At 36.4% G+C, this 19,333-nt stretch overlaps 1 non-coding gene across 1 annotated transcript; it reads right to left on the bottom strand.

The window, feature by feature from the left end:
- Window positions 1-9,719: 9,719 nt before the first annotated feature.
- On the bottom strand, window positions 9,720-9,826 carry LOC147930802 (small nucleolar RNA R71). Its single transcript, XR_015576767.1, has one exon. It is a non-coding gene; the product is annotated as a small nucleolar RNA R71 (small nucleolar RNA).
- Window positions 9,827-19,333: the final 9,507 nt, after the last annotated feature.

The raw sequence follows: 19,333 nt of genomic DNA, 5'->3' as shown, positions 1-19,333 counted from the left end.
TCAACTTGCATCATAGTATTAGTAACTTGGACATTGATTCTAGATGGTCTATTTGCAAGCTTTAGGAGCTGAGATCCCATTTTCAAACCTCACTTACCTTCTTATGTCTTGATTAGTTGCTTGAGGGCAAGCAAAGACTAAGTTTGGGGGTGTTGATGTTCATATATTTTACCTTGTTTTCCCTTAGATTATTCACATATTTTGTATCTTTTGTTATCCATTTTAACCATTATTGCATAGCTTTAGGACCAATCATGCATTAGAGTTTAGTTGCATTGCATTTGCATCTTTTCATGCATAAACAGGTGATTTTGGAGCGTAAGGAGCATGGAAGCAATGGAGAAGAGATGTGAAGCAATCATGAGGAGGAAACAAGGGAGTTAAGGCTGAAGAACCAAGGTCCGAGGTCCAACTCGACCGCACACTCGACCAGACACTCGACCGTGTGCTGAGGAGGACTCGACCAAGTGGAGATTGCACGAGGGAAGCCAGCTCGACCACCTACTCGACCGAGCACTGGTCGAGTTGACCAAGCCGTTGACTACTTTGACTTTTTGCATTTTTAGGGCTTCCACCTCCTCTCCTATATAAAGCCTTGTACCTGCAGCCACCAAAAGAGTCCAACTTTTTAGATATTCTCTAAACCTAGTTTTTACCCTTTTGGAAATATTTCTTTTTGCACTTTTATTTTTCTTAGATCTTGTACTTGAAAAAGACTAAATTCCTCAATATTGTTAGTTTCATAACTTTCTTAATATTGAGAATTTGAGTTTGATCCTTTCTTTAATATTGAAGATCTTTGTTTCATCTTTCTAATAATGCAAGTTTCAATATTTTCTGGGTTTTTGACTTTGTTCATCATGTATTGTTGTGAGTAGTTTGCTTAGGATCTTGAGGATGGGTTAGGATGGATTGATCTTGTGGTTTGTGTGAATTTTGGTCAAGCTTGATTGTTGTAGATCTCTTCTAGGCTAGATGTTCTTAATGCTGATCCTATATCCGAGAGGGTATGATCTGATTTCAAGCTTCTTAGCATCACACCAATGTTTAAGAACCATAGATAAGGCTAGATCTAGAGCTTACCATTAGGCTTGCTAAGAGATTAGAGGTCTTGTTTGGTTTGAGATGTATTGCTTAATGCCTGCTTGTGTAGATTCTTTACTGTGTGAGAACAAGTCTAGAATTGCATAGGTTTGATTGTTTCTTGACCATGAGAGTGGGAGAAACTTGTCTTAGATTTATATGTCTAGAGGTTAGCTCAAAGTTTGCTTGAGATTTGTTGACCAAGTTAGATAACCACAATGATTAGTTTATCCCATGAATCCATCCTCAGGACCTTCTTTGTTTATTGATTTTAAAGTCTTAATCCTGTTGCTTGCTTGTTGATTGATTCGTATTTGCATTGCTCTGTTTTTATTGTGTTGCTCTGTTTTCCGGATTTAACCAGCTCGACCTCTCACTCGACCTACACTCGGTCGAGTGGCTGCTCGAGTTCATCCCCAAAACTCTTGTTTATGATTTGTGATTGTCCTGTTTCATTCCTATTTGCATTTCTGTATCATTTACTCATTGTCCTGTTCATTATTGTCTTGCATTAGTTCATTAGTAGTAGTTTATATTTCTGTTCTTGCTTCATTACTGTTACAATCATTCAGTTTTATTTGCATTTAGTTCTTGGTTCTTGTAGTTTATTTTCTGCATTTTACATTTCCATCTTAGGATTGTTAGTGACAAGCAATCTTTACATTTGTCTTAACTTAGATTCATATGCACATCTTAACTGTTCACAAACACTCATTTAGGATTGATACCTCTTATACTGCAACAGCATAAGGGGAATTGAAACACCCATCCATCATTCCATTCATATCACCATTGCATACATTCATCATCATTCACCACCACCATACAAATACTTGTTTCAACTTTAAAGATTTTTCTATATAAAAAAAACAAGGGCCATTCTCAAAAATGCCCCTTTTTCCATACCCCTTTTTAAAAATACCCCTTCATGTTGACCATTTTTAAAACTACCCCTCTTTATATACAAAATGATCAAATTACCCTTTTTTGAGTGACAGCAAGAATGTCTAGTCATCAAAATCGAAAATATTCTCCCGCCAAAAATAAAAAAAAATTTCCGCCAAAATCAAAAAATTTTCCCGTCAAAAACTAATTTTTTTTCCCGCCAAAAAATAATTTTCTCGCCAAAATCGAAGACTTTTCCCACCAAAAATATTGGAATTTATACCTTATAAAAACATTGTAAACACTTTTAAAAACCTTTTAAAAGCATTTACAATGTGTTTAAAAACCTTGTAAACGCTTTTAAAAACCTTGTAAACGCTTTTAAAAACCTTGTAAATGCTTTTAAAAAGCTTTTAAAAGCGTTTACAAGGTGTTTAAAAACTTTTTAAAACTTTTTAAAAATCCTTATAAAAACCTTGTAAACGTTTTCATAAGGTTTTTAAAAACATTGTAAAAGCATTTACAAGGTGTTTTAAAACCTTTTAAAAATCTTTTTAAAAACCATTTGAAAACCTTTTAAAAACTTTTTGAAAACCTTTTAAAAACCTTGTAAACGCTTTTACAAGGTGTTTAAAAAACCTTTTAAAACTCTTTAAAAAATCTTCTAAAAGGCTTTACAAGGTGTTTATAAGGCTTTTATAAGGTAGAAACCTTATAAAACCTTTTAAAAACCTTGTAATTTTTTTTTGGCAAGAAAAATTTTGGCGGGAAAATTTTTTTGTCGGAAATTTTTATCAAATTTTTTTTGACAAAAAAATTTTGGCGGGAAAATATGTCGGAAATTTTTTTGGCGGGAAAATTTTGATTTTGTTTTTATTGATTAAAATATTTTTCATCTAAGGGTAAAATGGTCATTAAAAATTAAAGGAGGGCAAAAATAAAAATGGCCAAAAAAGGGTGTATTTTTTAAAAGGAGTATACCAAAAAGGGTATTTTTAACAAATTCTCAAAAAAACAAATTGATTTTTTCTTTTCTATCTATCTTTTACCACAAGGATTACAAATTATAACTAAACCTAGCAATATATCTTAAACTAAGGGGAATATATAAAAAATCGTATTTTAAAACTTTGATTGCACTTCATATGATTTTATAGGAAATACATTTTTTTTACTTTCAAAATAGTTTAGTTTTTAATTATTAAATACTTTAGGTTATGTGTTAGTTTATATGAAAAACTTAAATTATATATTTAATTCACATAGTAAAATTTCGTTTTTTATTTATAATATTTTATTACCTCAGATGCTCAAAAATACTAATGAAAATTATTTTCAAAGTTGAACAATCAAAAACAAATTACTTTAAGAGATATGTATAATGTATATATGATTATATTTAAATAATTTATATATTTTGATATTGTATGATTTGAATAAATAAAAATGTAAAAAATGTTAATGACATTTAAATTGATTTGTTAAGTTTTTTTATGATTATCAAATAAATTTAAATTAATTAATATATTCTATTATACAACAATTCACGCATTTGCGCAGGACATTACCTAGTAAGAATAAAAAAGAACGATCCTGAAAAGAAAAAATGATAAAACATGAATGAATAGAAAAATCTATTCTTTATACAATTTGAAAAGGAACAATTTTCTTCTACGATTCTTAAAAAAAAAAGACAGTAGGAATAGTGTAGGGGCCACATGTTAAAATTTGAAAAATAAATTACTTCTAAATGGTAACAAAAACAAGGAGCAACACATTCCATTCAATTCTTTTTTAAAAAATGACCAGTTGAACCCATAATCATTATAAATTAGAAGCATACATGGATCATTTATGCTTCATGGAGCATACATGGATCAAACATATACTATGAAGTATGAACCGGCTAATTGAATAATAGAAAATTCAATTAAACAAAGTTGAATTTTCAAGAAGAGGTTCATTTATTTTTAACTGTAGCATACATGAATCATTTGGATAGTTAGTTCATCAACTTGCTTACCGGTAAGAATTTGACCCGCTTGAAAATTTACATCACCCGGTTTGGGAAGTTTTTATTTTTCTGACTATTTTTGCTTATTTGACACTTCACGGGTTTGATAAAAAATTAACCCGTCAAAAAATCCGATTTACATTTGATTCAGGTCTATTGCCATATCAATCCAAATTTTATGGTAGCTAAAGAACGATTGGTTATGAGATGACAACGAGTAAATTAAATTATAAAAAATTTGTTTAAAAAACATGACCAAAATAAAGATAATGAGACGAGATCATAAAAAATCTTAATTTCAACTTTAAAATATCAAATATTGCATATGATACACCACATTTCTCTTACTATTTGCTGTCTCGAAATAAACATACCATATTTTTTTAATATAGGTGTCATTTTTTGTTTTGGTCAAACAGATTTTCATTCAGACGATTAAAGGTTTGTCACTCCAACAGAGGAGGAAGATACAACAAGTGCAACAAGGGCTGCTTAAGCAATAGAGTCAGCTGCCATATTGGCTGCTCTAGGAATAAACACAAACGATAAGGCAGAGAAACTGCAACTCAGGGATCGAATATCATGTAGAAGACCCACTAGTTCGTTTACTGATGACTTTGTGTTGAGAAGATCTATTACGACTTTGGAGTCCGATTTGACAGTGACTGAAGAGAAGCCTCGCGAGCTGGGCGCTAACTGAGCAAACTTCACCCCAAGGGCTTCTCCTGTGAGTGTTGAGGCAACGTGAAAGAAGGATGAGGAGCCCTGGAAGATAGTATCTTGGGAAGCAGCTTTTCCAATCCAGCCCACACCACATAGACGAGTGGAGTCAATCCAAGCAGTGTCAACCTCCAATAGGAGTTCCCCGGAATCTGTAGGCAGAAGGGCATTTTCATTTCTGGTTGTAGGGGGAAGTGGGGTGAGGGAGGGGGATGCGTTGCAGAGAGCTTCTTGGCATTCATGAGCTTCTGCTGTGGCTTTCCTCAGAATGTTTGCCTCCAAAAAATTCACATCTTCAAAGAGGAGATGATTCTTAGCTGTCCACAAATTCCAGAGAACTCAAGGATAAATGGCTGAAAGCGATATATCAGTGGGGGGGGGGGGGGAGGTTTGTGCAGGGGGAGGGCTTCTCCTGTGAGTGCTGAGGCAACGTGAAAGAAGGATAAGAGAGGGTCTTGAGGAAAGATTGTGTAGAATTTGTTTGCATGAGAGAGGGTCTGAGTGTTAGCGGAGCGTGCTGCCAGACTGAGGTCGCAGAGGGATAGTCCCTTAGAACATGGAGAATAGATTCCACACCTCTACATTGTTTGCAGTTGGAGGAGACCTGGATTCCTCTTGAAGTCAATTGCAGTCCCGTAGGGAGAGATTCTGTAGCCGCTTTCCACATGAAGTGACGAACTTGAGTAGAAGTTTTGATCTTCCAGATGTTGCCATGCCAATCAAAGTTATCCAAGAAGTTTGAAGAGGAATTTTTCTTGTTTACGTTGTAACCTGATTTCGAAGAGTAAATGTCTGACTTTGCAGGTAACCACACTAAGGTGTCCTCAGTCTTGAGGGAACTAGGTCTCAGGAGATAGATGGTATCCTCAAGGTGAGGCAATATTGATCGAATTTTGGAGATATCCCATTCATTTGAGTCCAGTTTTAAGAGGTCTGCCACTTTGAGGTCCTTGTTCTGTTCAGTTGGTGGACCAAAAGGGGATAGCGGGGTAGGTGTAGAAAGCCAGACATCACTCCAAACATTGATACTTTCCCCATTTCCACCAATCCATCCCAGCCCCTTTCGAAGAAGATCTCTATCGGCTATAATGCCTCTCCATCCATGAGAAGGATTGGCAGGGGCTTTACATTCTAAGAAGGGAACAGAATTGCAGTATTTCCCTAGGAGCACTTGAGCAAGGAGAGAATTTGGATCGTTGATAAGTCTCCAGATGACTTTTGCTAGTAAGGCGTCATTGAATTCCTCAATTTCTCTGAAACCAAGTCCACCCATGGCCTTTGGAAGGGTGAGTCTGTCCCATGAAATCCAATTGATTTTCCTCTACTTAGGTTTTGCGTCCCACCAAAATCTTGTGAGTGCCGATTGAATCCGTTTACAAAGTGTTCTGGGGAGTTTAAAACTTGACATAGCATACGTAGGCATAGCGGAGAGGACCACCTTGAGGAGCACTTGCTTGCCTGCACCCGATAGAGATTTTGATGTCCAGCTGTGTGCCTTCTGATGGATTCTGTCCACAATGGAGGTGAGGATGTCTTTATAAATAACAAAAACAAATCTGATAATTTTTTTTTCTAACCCGAATTAAAAACAAATCAAATAATGTTCTTAAAAAATTACAAACATAACCCCATACAGACGCAATATATTATAAACATGATAGCAGCGAACTTAGTTTTTGAAATCAATCCCGCACGTACGTGCGGGTCCGAACCTATTTATCAAATAAAATGAAAGATCCAAGATTAGGTAGTATATACATCTACGGCTTTTTTAATAAAATAAAATGAAATATCAAATAAATCGATTGCAGTAAAAAAATCAATGGAAGAAAATCAAATAGTAATCATGGGAATGAAAATATTAACTACACCTATATAATAATATAAATATATTGCCGTATTAGAAGTTTATATTTTGGATTTTGGCCCCCCAAAAAAAAATTTGATAATGTTGGAATGATTAGGTAGTATAATGCCTTTGATTTTGAAATCGAATAATATAGAAGATCATAAATTAAGTACAAAGTAAATCAATGGCCATTTAAATGCAATTGTTAAAAATCAATCTTACATACCATAATTGTAGGATCTAATAACTATTTGCTATTGACCCAAAATCTCAGATGGATGGATGTAAGTAAGATTGGAAACAACAGAGGTAGATGAAAGGTTGAACTGTTAGTGGTTGAAGACCAAACCTGTGGTTTTTCCTTCGATGAAATCTATGGGGTTCCGCCGAAGTGAAGAGGAAGAGGAAGTGAATGTGTTGGCGGCATAAAGGGAAGAGGAATGCTCGGTGAGTTTTTTTAAATATATTATCTAGTTGTTTTAAAAAAGGTCTCATTTTTAAAAGAAAAGAAGTCATGGATTCAGTGTTGTGATGAGTTTAGTTCTGTTGGGCTTATGACACGTGGAGGCCTGATGTTCATATATTTTACCCTGTTTTCTCTTAGTATTTTCACCTCTTTTGCATCATTTGCTATCTAGTTTAGCCATTATTGCATAGCTTTTAGGACTGTTCATGCATTAGAGTATAGTTGCATTGCATTGCATATTTTCTTGCATAAACAGGTGATTTTGGAGCCTAAGGAGCATGGAAGCAATGCTGAAGAGGAGTGAAGCTATCAAGAGAAGAAAGCAAGGGAGTTAAAGCTGAAGAACGAAGGTCTGAAGTTCCACTCGACCAGACACTCGACCGTGTACGGAGAAGGACTCGACCAAGTGGAAGGAGTACAAGAAGAGCCAACTAGACCGATCAGTCGACCGAGCACCTGGTCGAGTTGACCGAGCCGCCTAGCTATTTTGTCTTTTAACATTTTTAGGGCTTCCACTACTTTTCCTATAAAAGGGCCTTGTACCCTTCAGCCACCAAGAGTCCAACTTTCTAGAATTCCTCAAACCTAGTATTTACCCTTTTGGAAATTTATGCTTTTTGCTTTTTATTTCTCTTAGATTTTGTTCTACTTTTGAAGGAGAAAACAAGAGATTTCTTCATACTTGTTTGTTCAATAACTCTCAAAGTATTAGGAATTCGAGTTTAATTCCTTCTTCAATATTGTAGATATTTGCTATATCTTTCTAATGATGCAAGTTTCGTTATTTTCTGGGTTTATAACTTTGTTCATCATGTTTAGCATTTGTGAGTAGTTTGCTTAGGATCTTGAGGATGGGTTAGGCTGGATTATGATTGTGGTTTGTTTAGCTAGGTCAAGCTTGTTTGTTATAGATCTCTTCTAGGCTAGATATACTCTATGCTGATCCTATAACCGAGAGGGTAGGGTTTGATTTTAAGCTTCTTAGCATCACACCAATGTCTAGGTTGCTATATAAGGCTAGATCTAGAGATTATCATTAGGCATGCTAAGAGATTAGATGTCTTGTTTGATTTTTGACATAAATGATTTGTTGCTTAATGCTTGCTTGTATAAGCTCTTTGCTATGTGAGAACTAGTCTAGAAATTTATGAGCTTGATTGTTTTTGCCATGAGAGTGGATTAACATGTTCTAGGAGATCATTGTCTAGAGATTAGCTCAAGTTGTTTGAGATTTGTTGACCAAGTTAGATGACCATAACCATTAGTCCAGCCCATGAATCCCTCCTCAAGACCTTTCTTATCTATTGATTTCCTAGTTTATATCCTGTTGTTTGCCTGTTGTTTGATTTACTTTTGTCTTGCTCTGTTTTGTTTGCATTGCTCTGTTTCTCGCGTTTATTCAACTCGACCCTGTACTCGATCGAGTGCTTGCTCGAGCTCATCCCCAGAATTCTTGTTTATGCTTTGTGTTTGTCCTGTCTCATTTCCTGTTTCATTTTAGTTGCATTCATGTTGCATTCATTTAGTTTTCTGTTCAATCTTGTTGCATTAGTTCTTTACTTGTCTTGCATTACTATAGTTTCTGTTTCATTGCATAGTTGTTTAGATCATCCTATTCTATTGCATTTAGTATCTTGTTCTTAATAGCTTTTACTTTCTGCATTTTACATTCATCATTAGGTTGTTAGTGACAAACATCCTACATATTTGGCTTAACTTAGACAAATATTCCTATCATGATTGCTTGCATACACTCATTTAGGATTGACATCTCTTATACTACAACAGCATAAGGGTAATTGAAACTCCTTGCATTCTGCCTGTTCACCATCATCACATCATATCTCATTCATCATCCATCCACCATAAAAACCAAGTTTCAATTTGGCGCCGTTGCCCATTTGAGTGTGTTTTGTGACAATTAGGATCAATAGAAGTCTAAGATTAAGTTATGTTATCCCCTTGTTCGCTATTGATCTCGATTCTTCTACTACTTGTCTGTGATTGAGTTTCAGGTACCAACTCGACCATCAACTCGAGCACCACTTGACCGAGTGAGTGACCGAGTACTTGATCGAGTCAGAAGCCGGATACAAATAGACATCACTTCCCAGTCGACTCGACCACCAACTCGAGCATGCGCTCGACCGAGTGCCTGTCCGAGTCTGTACTCGCGCCTGTTGATGCAAACAAGGTCAAAGGGTCATCACAATCTTCAGAGACTCCTTGATCACATCAACCGACCACCAAGGGACCTGAGACAGCAGAGAACAAGAATCTATCCGGAACAAGAACAACAATTGCTAATGGAGCAACAAGATCAACAAGCTCCAAGGGCAAGAAACATTGGTGCTGGAGATGCACCAAACACACATAACCAAAGAGCTAGTATTGTGCCTCCTGCAGTTGCCAACAACAACTATGAGATCAAGAGTGGATTGATCTCTATGATTCAAGCAAACAAATTCCATGGATTGCCAATGGAAGACCCCCTAGACCACCTTGATGAGTTTGATAGGATATGTGGTCTCACCAAGATCAATGGTGTGAGTGAAGATGGCTTCAAGCTTAGGTTGTTCCCTTTCTCACTTGGAGACAAAGCTCATCTATGGGAGAAGACACTTCCAACTGGAGCAATCACAACATGGGATGCTTGTAAGAAAGCTTTCTTGGCTAAGTTCTTCTCCAATGCAAGAACTACTAGATTGAGGAATGAAATTTCTGGATTTGCACAAAGGAATAATGAGAGCTTTTGTGAAGCTTGGGAGAGATTCAAAGGGTTCCAAACTCAGTGTCCTCACCATGGCTTTAGCAATGAGTCCTTGCTAAGCACTCTTTATAGAGGAATTCTCCCCAAGATCAGAATGCTTCTTCATATCGCCTCAAATGGTAACTTCCTCAACAAGAATGTGGAAGAAGGCTGGGAATTGGTTGAAAATCTTGCTCAGTCAGATGGCAACTACAATGAGGACTATGACAGAGCAATAAGGTTCCCATCCAATGATCAAGAGGACAAGTACAAGAAGGACTTGAGGATGGTCAATGAGAAGCTAGAAAAGATCCTCCTTAGCCAACAAAAGACCATTAACTTTATTGGTGAAGAAGAGTGTCAAGTTCAAGAGGGGGAGAGAGAGTTTGCTGAGCTCTGTTATATGCAAAACCAGAGAGGATTCAAAAGCTACAACCAAGGAGGAGGATTCAAGCAAAACAACCTCTCCTATAGAAGCACTAATGTAGCCATTCCTCAAGATCAAGTCTATCCACCTCAACAACCTCAACAGCAAAACAACTATGCACCCAAGCAGCAACATCAAGTGTTCCAGCCTCAATTGTGTCCCCCTCCATGGTTTCAGACCTCCGAAGGCCAGGAACAAGACTTAAGAGCAATGATGCAACATCTGTTGATTGGACAAACCAATGGAAAGATTGAGGAAGCCAAACAGTTTTCTGAGTTGAACCAAAGGCTAACATCCCAGTACAATGATCTCAACATGAAGTTTAAAGTTCTCAACTCTAGAGTGAAGTATATGGAGAGCAACCTTGCTTCTACTTCAGCTCCTAAGCCTACTCAACTCCCTGGAAAAGCTGTTCAAAACCCAAGGGAGTTTACTGCAAAAGCCATTCTTTTCCATGAGGAAGAAGTCACTGGGGACAGTGAAGTTCAAGATGGGGATGATTGGTCATTTCTTGAAGCTCAGAGTGAAGATTGTGCAAAGCAGACGGAATCTGGTAGTGCACTCGACCATGTGCTCGAGCCAGCACTCGACCGAGTGTCAGCTCGAGTGGTCGATCGATTTGAGGAATCTGAAGCTGTTAAGCTTGCCAAGTACATTCCTCCTGCTTACAAACCGCCTCTACCATTCCCAGGACGTTTCAAGGCACAGAAGCTGAAGGAACTAAGGAAAATTATTGAGAAAAAAGAAATGATGGCTTTGCAACAAGAAGAAGTGAAGGCTTTGAAGGAAGAGGTTGTGATTGAGAAAGATGAAGTGATGGCCATATAAGAGGTTATCATTGCTTACCAAGAAGAAGAGAGAGGACCTGCCTTGGAACAGTATGCTCCATATCCTCTCTCTCAAGATTTTCTACTTGAGATGTCAAAGAAGAAGACTCAGAATCAAAACAAGAAGGATCTTGAAGAGATTGAGGAAGTTATCTTCCCAACTAAACTTGAAGATCCAGGTCCCTTCTATCTGCCTTGCTCATTTAGCTATCTTCACTACAACCAGTGCTTATGTGACTTGGGAGCATCTATCAGTGTAATGCCTTACTCTATAGCACAAAAGCTTGGGCACACTGAATTCAAGTCCACCAACCTTCACATATGTCTAGCTGATGGATCAAACAGGGATGTAGTTGGTAAGTTGGAAAACATTCCAGTCAAGATAGGAAAGGCAAGAATTCCTACAGACTTTGTGGTTATAGAGATGGATAAGGAGCCTGAAGATCCTATCATTCTAGGGAGGCCATTCTTAGCCACTGCTGGAGCTGTTATAGATATCAAGGAAGGTCTTGTAACCTTGAACATTGCGCAGGGTTTAACCATGAAGTTTGACATCTATAACCCAACCAACCTGCCTACTATTGATGATCAACCTTTTACTATCAAAGACAAAGGTGGTCATGAGGTTTCAAGTGAAGTGGCAACTCCAAAGGCCAAGCTCTCTCTTCAAGATGAATCAGTGGAAAAGCTCAAGAGTTCAGTTCAAGAGTTGACTGAGATGGTGAAGGATCTCCAAGTCAAACTTAACAAGAGGTCTTTGAAGAAGGCAAGACCAAGGTTCAAGATTAAGAAGAAACAAGGGTTATGTGTGAAGGGTGAAATGATCAAGGATCAGTTTCACATTGATCAAGTGGTGCCAGGGAGGATTTCATCACCTCCTTGGTCTCTAAACCAAGCCTGAAAAGGCATCAAAAGTCAAGCTTAGTGACTTTAAACAAGCTCACTAGGGAGGAAGTCCCTAAGGTATCATTGTATATATGCTTAATTTTCTTTGTAGTTTTGATTTCTTTTCTTTTATGTTTGTGTTGGGCAGACTTTTTAATGAAAGTGTAGATGGGTTTGGAGAGATTTGGACTTGTGGAAGTAGACTCGCAAGCCCACTCGACCGGCCCACGAGAGGTACTCGACCGAGTTGTGAAGAAACTAAGGCCCATTTGATTCCCATTTCTCTTGAATGATCGAGTGGAGGGAGAAAAAGAAGAAAATCTTTTGAATTTCAAACTTTGGTCAAGGAGCTCGACCACGTGCGGTCGAGTGTGGGGTTAAGTGGCAGCAAAAAGCAAGCCGTTGACTACTTTGACTTTTTGCATTTTTAGGGCTTCCACCTCCTCTCCTATATAAAGCCTTGTACCTGCAGCCACCAAAAGAGTCCAACTTTTTAGATATTCTCTAAACCTAGTTTTTACCCTTTTGGGAATATTTCTTTTTGCACTTTTATTTTTCTTAGATCTTGTACTTGAAAAAGACTAAATTCCTCAATATTGTTAGTTTCATAACTTTCTTAATATTGAGAATTTGAGTTTGATCCTTTCTTTAATATTGAAGATCTTTGTTTCATCTTTCTAATAATGCAAGTTTCAATATTTTCTGGGTTTTTGACTTTGTTCATCATGTATTGTTGTGAGTAGTTTGCTTAGGATCTTGAGGATGGGTTAGGATGGATTGATCTTGTGGTTTGTGTGAATTTTGGTCAAGCTTGATTGTTGTAGATCTTTTCTAGGCTAGATGTTCTTAATGCTGATCCTATATCCGAGAGGGTATGATCTGATTTCAAGCTTCTTAGCATCACACCAATGTTTAAGAACCATAGATAAGGCTAGATCTAGAGCTTACCATTAGGCTTGCTAAGAGATTAGAGGTCTTGTTTGGTTTGAGATGTATTGCTTAATGCCTGCTTGTGTAGATTCTTTACTGTGTGAGAACAAGTCTAGAATTGCATAGGTTTGATTGTTTCTTGACCATGAGAGTGGGAGAAACTTGTCTTAGATTTATATGTCTAGAGGTTAGCTCAAAGTTTGCTTGAGATTTGTTGACCAAGTTAGATAACCACAATGATTAGTTTATCCCATGAATCCATCCTCAGGACCTTCTTTGTTTATTGATTTTAAAGTCTTAATCCTGTTGCTTGCTTGTTGATTGATTCGTATTTGCATTGCTCTGTTTTTATTGTGTTGCTCTGTTTTCCGGATTTAACCAGCTCGACCTCTCACTCGACCTACACTCGGTCGAGTGGCTGCTCGAGTTCATCCCCAAAACTCTTGTTTATGATTTGTGATTGTCCTGTTTCATTCCTATTTGCATTTCTGTATCATTTACTCATTGTCATGTTCATTATTGTCTTGCATTAGTTCATTAGTAGTAGTTTATATTTCTGTTCTTGCTTCATTACTGTTACAATCATTCAGTTTTATTTGCATTTAGTTCTTGGTTCTTATAGTTTATTTTCTGCATTTTACATTTCCATCTTAGGATTGTTAGTGACAAGCAATCTTTACATTTGTCTTAACTTAGATTCATATGCACATCTTAACTGTTCACAAACACTCATTTAGGATTGATACCTCTTATACTGCAACAGCATAAGGGGAATTGAAACACCCATCCATCATTCCATTCATATCACCATTGCATACATTCATCATCATTCACCACCACCATACAAATACTTGTTTCAACTTTAAAGATTTTTCTATATAAAAAAAACAAGGGTCATTCTCAAAAATGCCCCTTTTTCCATACCCCTTTTTAAAAATACCCCTTCATGTTGACCATTTTTAAAACTACCCCTCTTTATATACAAAATGATGATCAAATTACCCTTTTTTGAGTGACAGCAAGAATGTCTAGTCATCAAAATCGAAAATATTCTCCCGCCAAAAATAAAAAAAAATTTCCGCCAAAATCAAAAAAATTTCCCGTCAAAAAATAATTTTTTTTCCCGCCAAAAAATAATTTTCTCGCCAAAATCGAAAACTTTTCCCACCAAAAATATTGGAATTTATACCTTATAAAAACATTGTAAACACTTTTAAAAACCTTTTAAAAGCATTTACAATGTGTTTAAAAACCTTGTAAACGCTTTTAAAAACCTTGTAAACGCTTTTAAAAACCTTGTAAATGCTTTTAAAAAGCTTTTAAAAGCGTTTACAAGGTGTTTAAAAACTTTTTAAAACTTTTTAAAAATCCTTATAAAAACCTTGTAAACGTTTTCATAAGGTTTTTAAAAACATTGTAAAAGCATTTACAAGGTGTTTTAAAACCTTTTAAAAATCTTTTTAAAAACCATTTGAAAACCTTTTAAAAACCTTTTAAAAACTTTTTGAAAACCTTTTAAAAACCTTGTAAACGCTTTTACAAGGTGTTTAAAAAACCTTTTAAAACTCTTTAAAAAACTTTGATTGCACTTCATATGATTTTATAGGAAATATATTTTTTTTACTTTCAAAATAGTTTAGTTTTTAATTATTAAATACTTTAGGTTATGTGTTAGTTTATATGAAAAACTTAAATTATATATTTAATTCACATAGTAAAATTTCGTTTTTTATTTATAATATTTTATTACCTCAGATGCTCAAAAATACTAATGAAAATTATTTTCAAAGTTGAACAATCAAAAACAAATTACTTTAAGAGATATGTATAATGTATATATGATTATATTTAAATAATTTATATATTTTGATATTGTATGATTTGAATAAATAAAAATGTAAAAAATGTTAATGACATTTAAATTGATTTGTTAAGTTTTTTTATGATTATCAAATAAATTTAAATTAATTAATATATTCTATTATACAACAATTCACGCATTTGCGCAGGACATTACCTAGTAAGAATAAAAAAGAACGATCCTGAAAAGAAAAAATGATAAAACATGAATGAATAGAAAAATCTATTCTTTATACAATTTGAAAAGGAACAATTTTCTTCTACGATTCTTAAAAAAAAAAGACAGTAGGAATAGTGTAGGGGCCACATGTTAAAATTTGAAAAATAAATTACTTCTAAATGGTAACAAAAACAAGGAGCAACACATTCCATTCAATTCTTTTTTAAAAAATGACCAGTTGAACCCATAATCATTATAAATTAGAAGCATACATGGATCATTTATGCTTCATGGAGCATACATGGATCAAACATATACTATGAAGTATGAACCGGCTAATTGAATAATAGAAAATTCAATTAAACAAAGTTGAATTTTCAAGAAGAGGTTCATTTATTTTTAACTGTAGCATACATGAATCATTTGGATAGTTAGTTCATCAACTTGCTTACCGGTAAGAATTTGACCCGCTTGAAAATTTACATCACCCGGTTTGGGAAGTTTTTATTTTTCTGACTATTTTTGCTTATTTGACACTTCACGGGTTTGATAAAAAATTAACCCGTCAAAAAATCCGATTTACATTTGATTCAGGTCTATTGCCATATCAATCCAAATTTTATGGTAGCTAAAGAACGATTGGTTATGAGATGACAACGAGTAAATTAAATTATAAAAAATTTGTTTAAAAAACATGACCAAAATAAAGATAATGAGACGAGATCATAAAAAATCTTAATTTCAACTTTAAAATATCAAATATTGCATATGATACACCACATTTCTCTTACTATTTGCTGTTTCGAAATAAACATACCATATTTTTTTAATATAGGTGTCATTTTTTGTTTTGGTCAAACAGATTTTCATTCAGACGATTAAAGGTTTGTCACTCCAACAGAGGAGGAAGATACAACAAGTGCAACAAGGGCTGCTTAAGCAATAGAGTCAGCTGCCATATTGGCTGCTCTAGGAATAAACACAAACGATAAGGCAGAGAAACTGCAACTCAGGGATCGAATATCATGTAGAAGACCCACTAGTTCGTTTACTGATGACTTTGTGTTGAGAAGATCTATTACGACTTTGGAGTCCGATTTGACAGTGACTGAAGAGAAGCCTCGCGAGCTGGGCGCTAACTGAGCAAACTTCACCCCAAGGGCTTCTCCTGTGAGTGCTGAGGCAACGTGAAAGAAGGATGAGGAGCCCTGGAAGATAGTATCTTGGGAAGCAGCTTTTCCAATCCAGCCCACACCACATAGACGAGTGGAGTCAATCCAAGCAGTGTCAACCTCCAATAGGAGTTCCCCGGAATCTGTAGGCAGAAGGGCATTTTCATTTCTGGTTGTAGGGGGAAGTGGGGTGAGGGAGGGGGATGCGTTGCAGAGAGCTTCTTGGCATTCACGAGCTTCTGCTGTGGCTTTCCTCAGAATGTTTGCCTCCAAAAAATTCACATCTTCAAAGAGGAGATGATTCTTAGCTGTCCACAAATTCCAGAGAACTCAAGGATAAATGGCTGAAAGCGATATATCAGTGGGGGGGGGGGGGAGGTTTGTGCAGGGGGAGGGCTTCTCCTGTGAGTGCTGAGGCAACGTGAAAGAAGGATAAGAGAGGGTCTTGAGGAAAGATTGTGTAGAATTTTTTTGCATGAGAGAGGGTCTGAGTGTTAGCGGAGCGTGCTGCCAGACTGAGGTCGCAGAGGGATAGTCCCTTAGAACATGGAGAATAGATTCCACACCTCTACATTGTTTGCAGTTGGAGGAGACCTGGATTCCTCTTGAAGTCAATTGCAGTCCCGTAGGGAGAGATTCTGTAGCCGCTTTCCACATGAAGTGACGAACTTGAGTAGAAGTTTTGATCTTCCAGATGTTGCCATGCCAATCAAAGTTATCCAAGAAGTTTGAAGAGGAATTTTTCTTGTTTACGTTGTAACCTGATTTCGAAGAGTAAATGTCTGACTTTGCAGGTAACCACACTAAGGTGTCCTCAGTCTTGAGGGAACTAGGTCTCAGGAGATAGATGGTATCCTCAAGGTGAGGCAATATTGATCGAATTTTGGAGATATCCCATTCATTTGAGTCCAGTTTTAAGAGGTCTGCCACTTTGAGGTCCTTGTTCTGTTCAGTTGGTGGACCAAAAGGGGATAGCGGGGTAGGTGTAGAAAGCCAGACATCACTCCAAACATTGATACTTTCCCCATTTCCACCAATCCATCCCAGCCCCTTTCGAAGAAGATCTCTATCGGCTATAATGCCTCTCCATCCATGAGAAGGATTGGCAGGGGCTTTACATTCTAAGAAGGGAACAGAATTGCAGTATTTCCCTAGGAGCACTTGAGCAAGGAGAGAATTTGGATCGTTGATAAGTCTCCAGATGACTTTTGCTAGTAAGGCGTCATTGAATTCCTCAATTTCTCTGAAACCAAGTCCACCCATGGCCTTTGGAAGGGTGAGTCTGTCCCATGAAATCCAATTGATTTTCCTCTACTTAGGTTTTGCGTCCCACCAAAATCTTGTGAGTGCCGATTGAATCCGTTTACAAAGTGTTCTGGGGAGTTTAAAACTTGACATAGCATACGTAGGCATAGCGGAGAGGACCACCTTGAGGAGCACTTGCTTGCCTGCACCCGATAGAGATTTTGATGTCCAGCTGTGTGCCTTCTGATGGATTCTGTCCACAATGGAGGTGAGGATGTCTTTATAAATAACAAAAACAAATCTGATAATTTTTTTTTCTAACCCGAATTAAAAACAAATCAAATAATGTTCTTAAAAAATTACAAACATAACCCCATACAGACGCAATATATTATAAACATGATAGCAGCGAACTTAGTTTTTGAAATCAATCCCGCACGTACGTGCGGGTCCGAACCTATTTATCAAATAAAATGAAAGATCCAAGATTAGGTAGTATATACATCTACGGCTTTTTTAATAAAATAAAATGAAATATCAAATAAATCGATTGCAGTAAAAAAATCAATGGAAGAAAATCAAATAGTAATCATGGGAATGAAAATATTAACTACACCTATATAATAATATAAATATATTGCCGTATTAGAAGTTTATATTTTGGATTTTGGCCCCCCAAAAAAAAATTTGATAATGTTGGAATGATTAGGTAGTATAATGCCTTTGATTTTGAAATCGAATAATATAGAAGATCATAAATTAAGTACAAAGTAAATCAATGGCCATTTAAATGCAATTGTTAAAAATCAATCTTACATACCATAATTGTAGGATCTAATAACTATTTGCTATTGACCCAAAATCTCAGATGGATGGATGTAAGTAAGATTGGAAACAACAGAGGTAGATGAAAGGTTGAACTGTTAGTGGTTGAAGACCAAACCTGTGGTTTTTCCTTCGATGAAATCTATGGGGTTCCGCCGAAGTGAAGAGGAAGAGGAAGTGAATGTGTTGGCGGCATAAAGGGAAGAGGAATGCTCGGTGAGTTTTTTAAAATATATTATCTAGTTGTTTTAAAAAAGGTCTCATTTTTAAAAGAAAAGAAGTCATGGATTCAGTGTTGTGATGAGTTTAGTTCTGTTGGGCTTATGACACGTGGAGGCCTGATGTTCATATATTTTACCCTGTTTTCTCTTAGTATTTTCACCTCTTTTGCATCATTTGCTATCTAGTTTAGCCATTATTGCATAGCTTTTAGGACTGTTCATGCATTAGAGTATAGTTGCATTGCATTGCATATTTTCTTGCATAAACAGGTGATTTTGGAGCCTAAGGAGCATGGAAGCAATGCTGAAGAGGAGTGAAGCTATCAAGAGAAGAAAGCAAGGGAGTTAAAGCTGAAGAACGAAGGTCTGAAGTTCCACTCGACCAGACACTCGACCGTGTACGGAGAAGGACTCGACCAAGTGGAAGGAGTACAAGAAGAGCCAACTAGACCGATCAGTCGACCGAGCACCTGGTCGAGTTGACCGAGCCGCCTAGCTATTTTGTCTTTTAACATTTTTAGGGCTTCCACTACTTTTCCTATAAAAGGGCCTTGTACCCTTCAGCCACCAAGAGTCCAACTTTCTAGAATTCCTCAAACCTAGTATTTACCCTTTTGGAAATTTATGCTTTTTGCTTTTTATTTCTCTTAGATTTTGTTCTACTTTTGAAGGAGAAAACAAGAGATTTCTTCATACTTGTTTGTTCAATAACTCTCAAAGTATTAGGAATTCGAGTTTAATTCCTTCTTCAATATTGTAGATATTTGCTATATCTTTCTAATGATGCAAGTTTCGTTATTTTCTGGGTTTATAACTTTGTTCATCATGTTTAGCATTTGTGAGTAGTTTGCTTAGGATCTTGAGGATGGGTTAGGCTGGATTATGATTGTGGTTTGTTTAGCTAGGTCAAGCTTGTTTGTTATAGATCTCTTCTAGGCTAGATATACTCTATGCTGATCCTATAACCGAGAGGGTAGGGTTTGATTTTAAGCTTCTTAGCATCACACCAATGTCT

The sequence above is a fragment of the Camelina sativa genome, chromosome 12, assembly GCF_030686135.1.
Source record: "Camelina sativa cultivar CO46 ecotype springtype chromosome 12, ASM3068613v1".
Lineage (NCBI taxonomy): Eukaryota > Viridiplantae > Streptophyta > Magnoliopsida > Brassicales > Brassicaceae > Camelina > Camelina sativa.
This window is presented reverse-complemented; position numbering and strand designations above follow the sequence as displayed.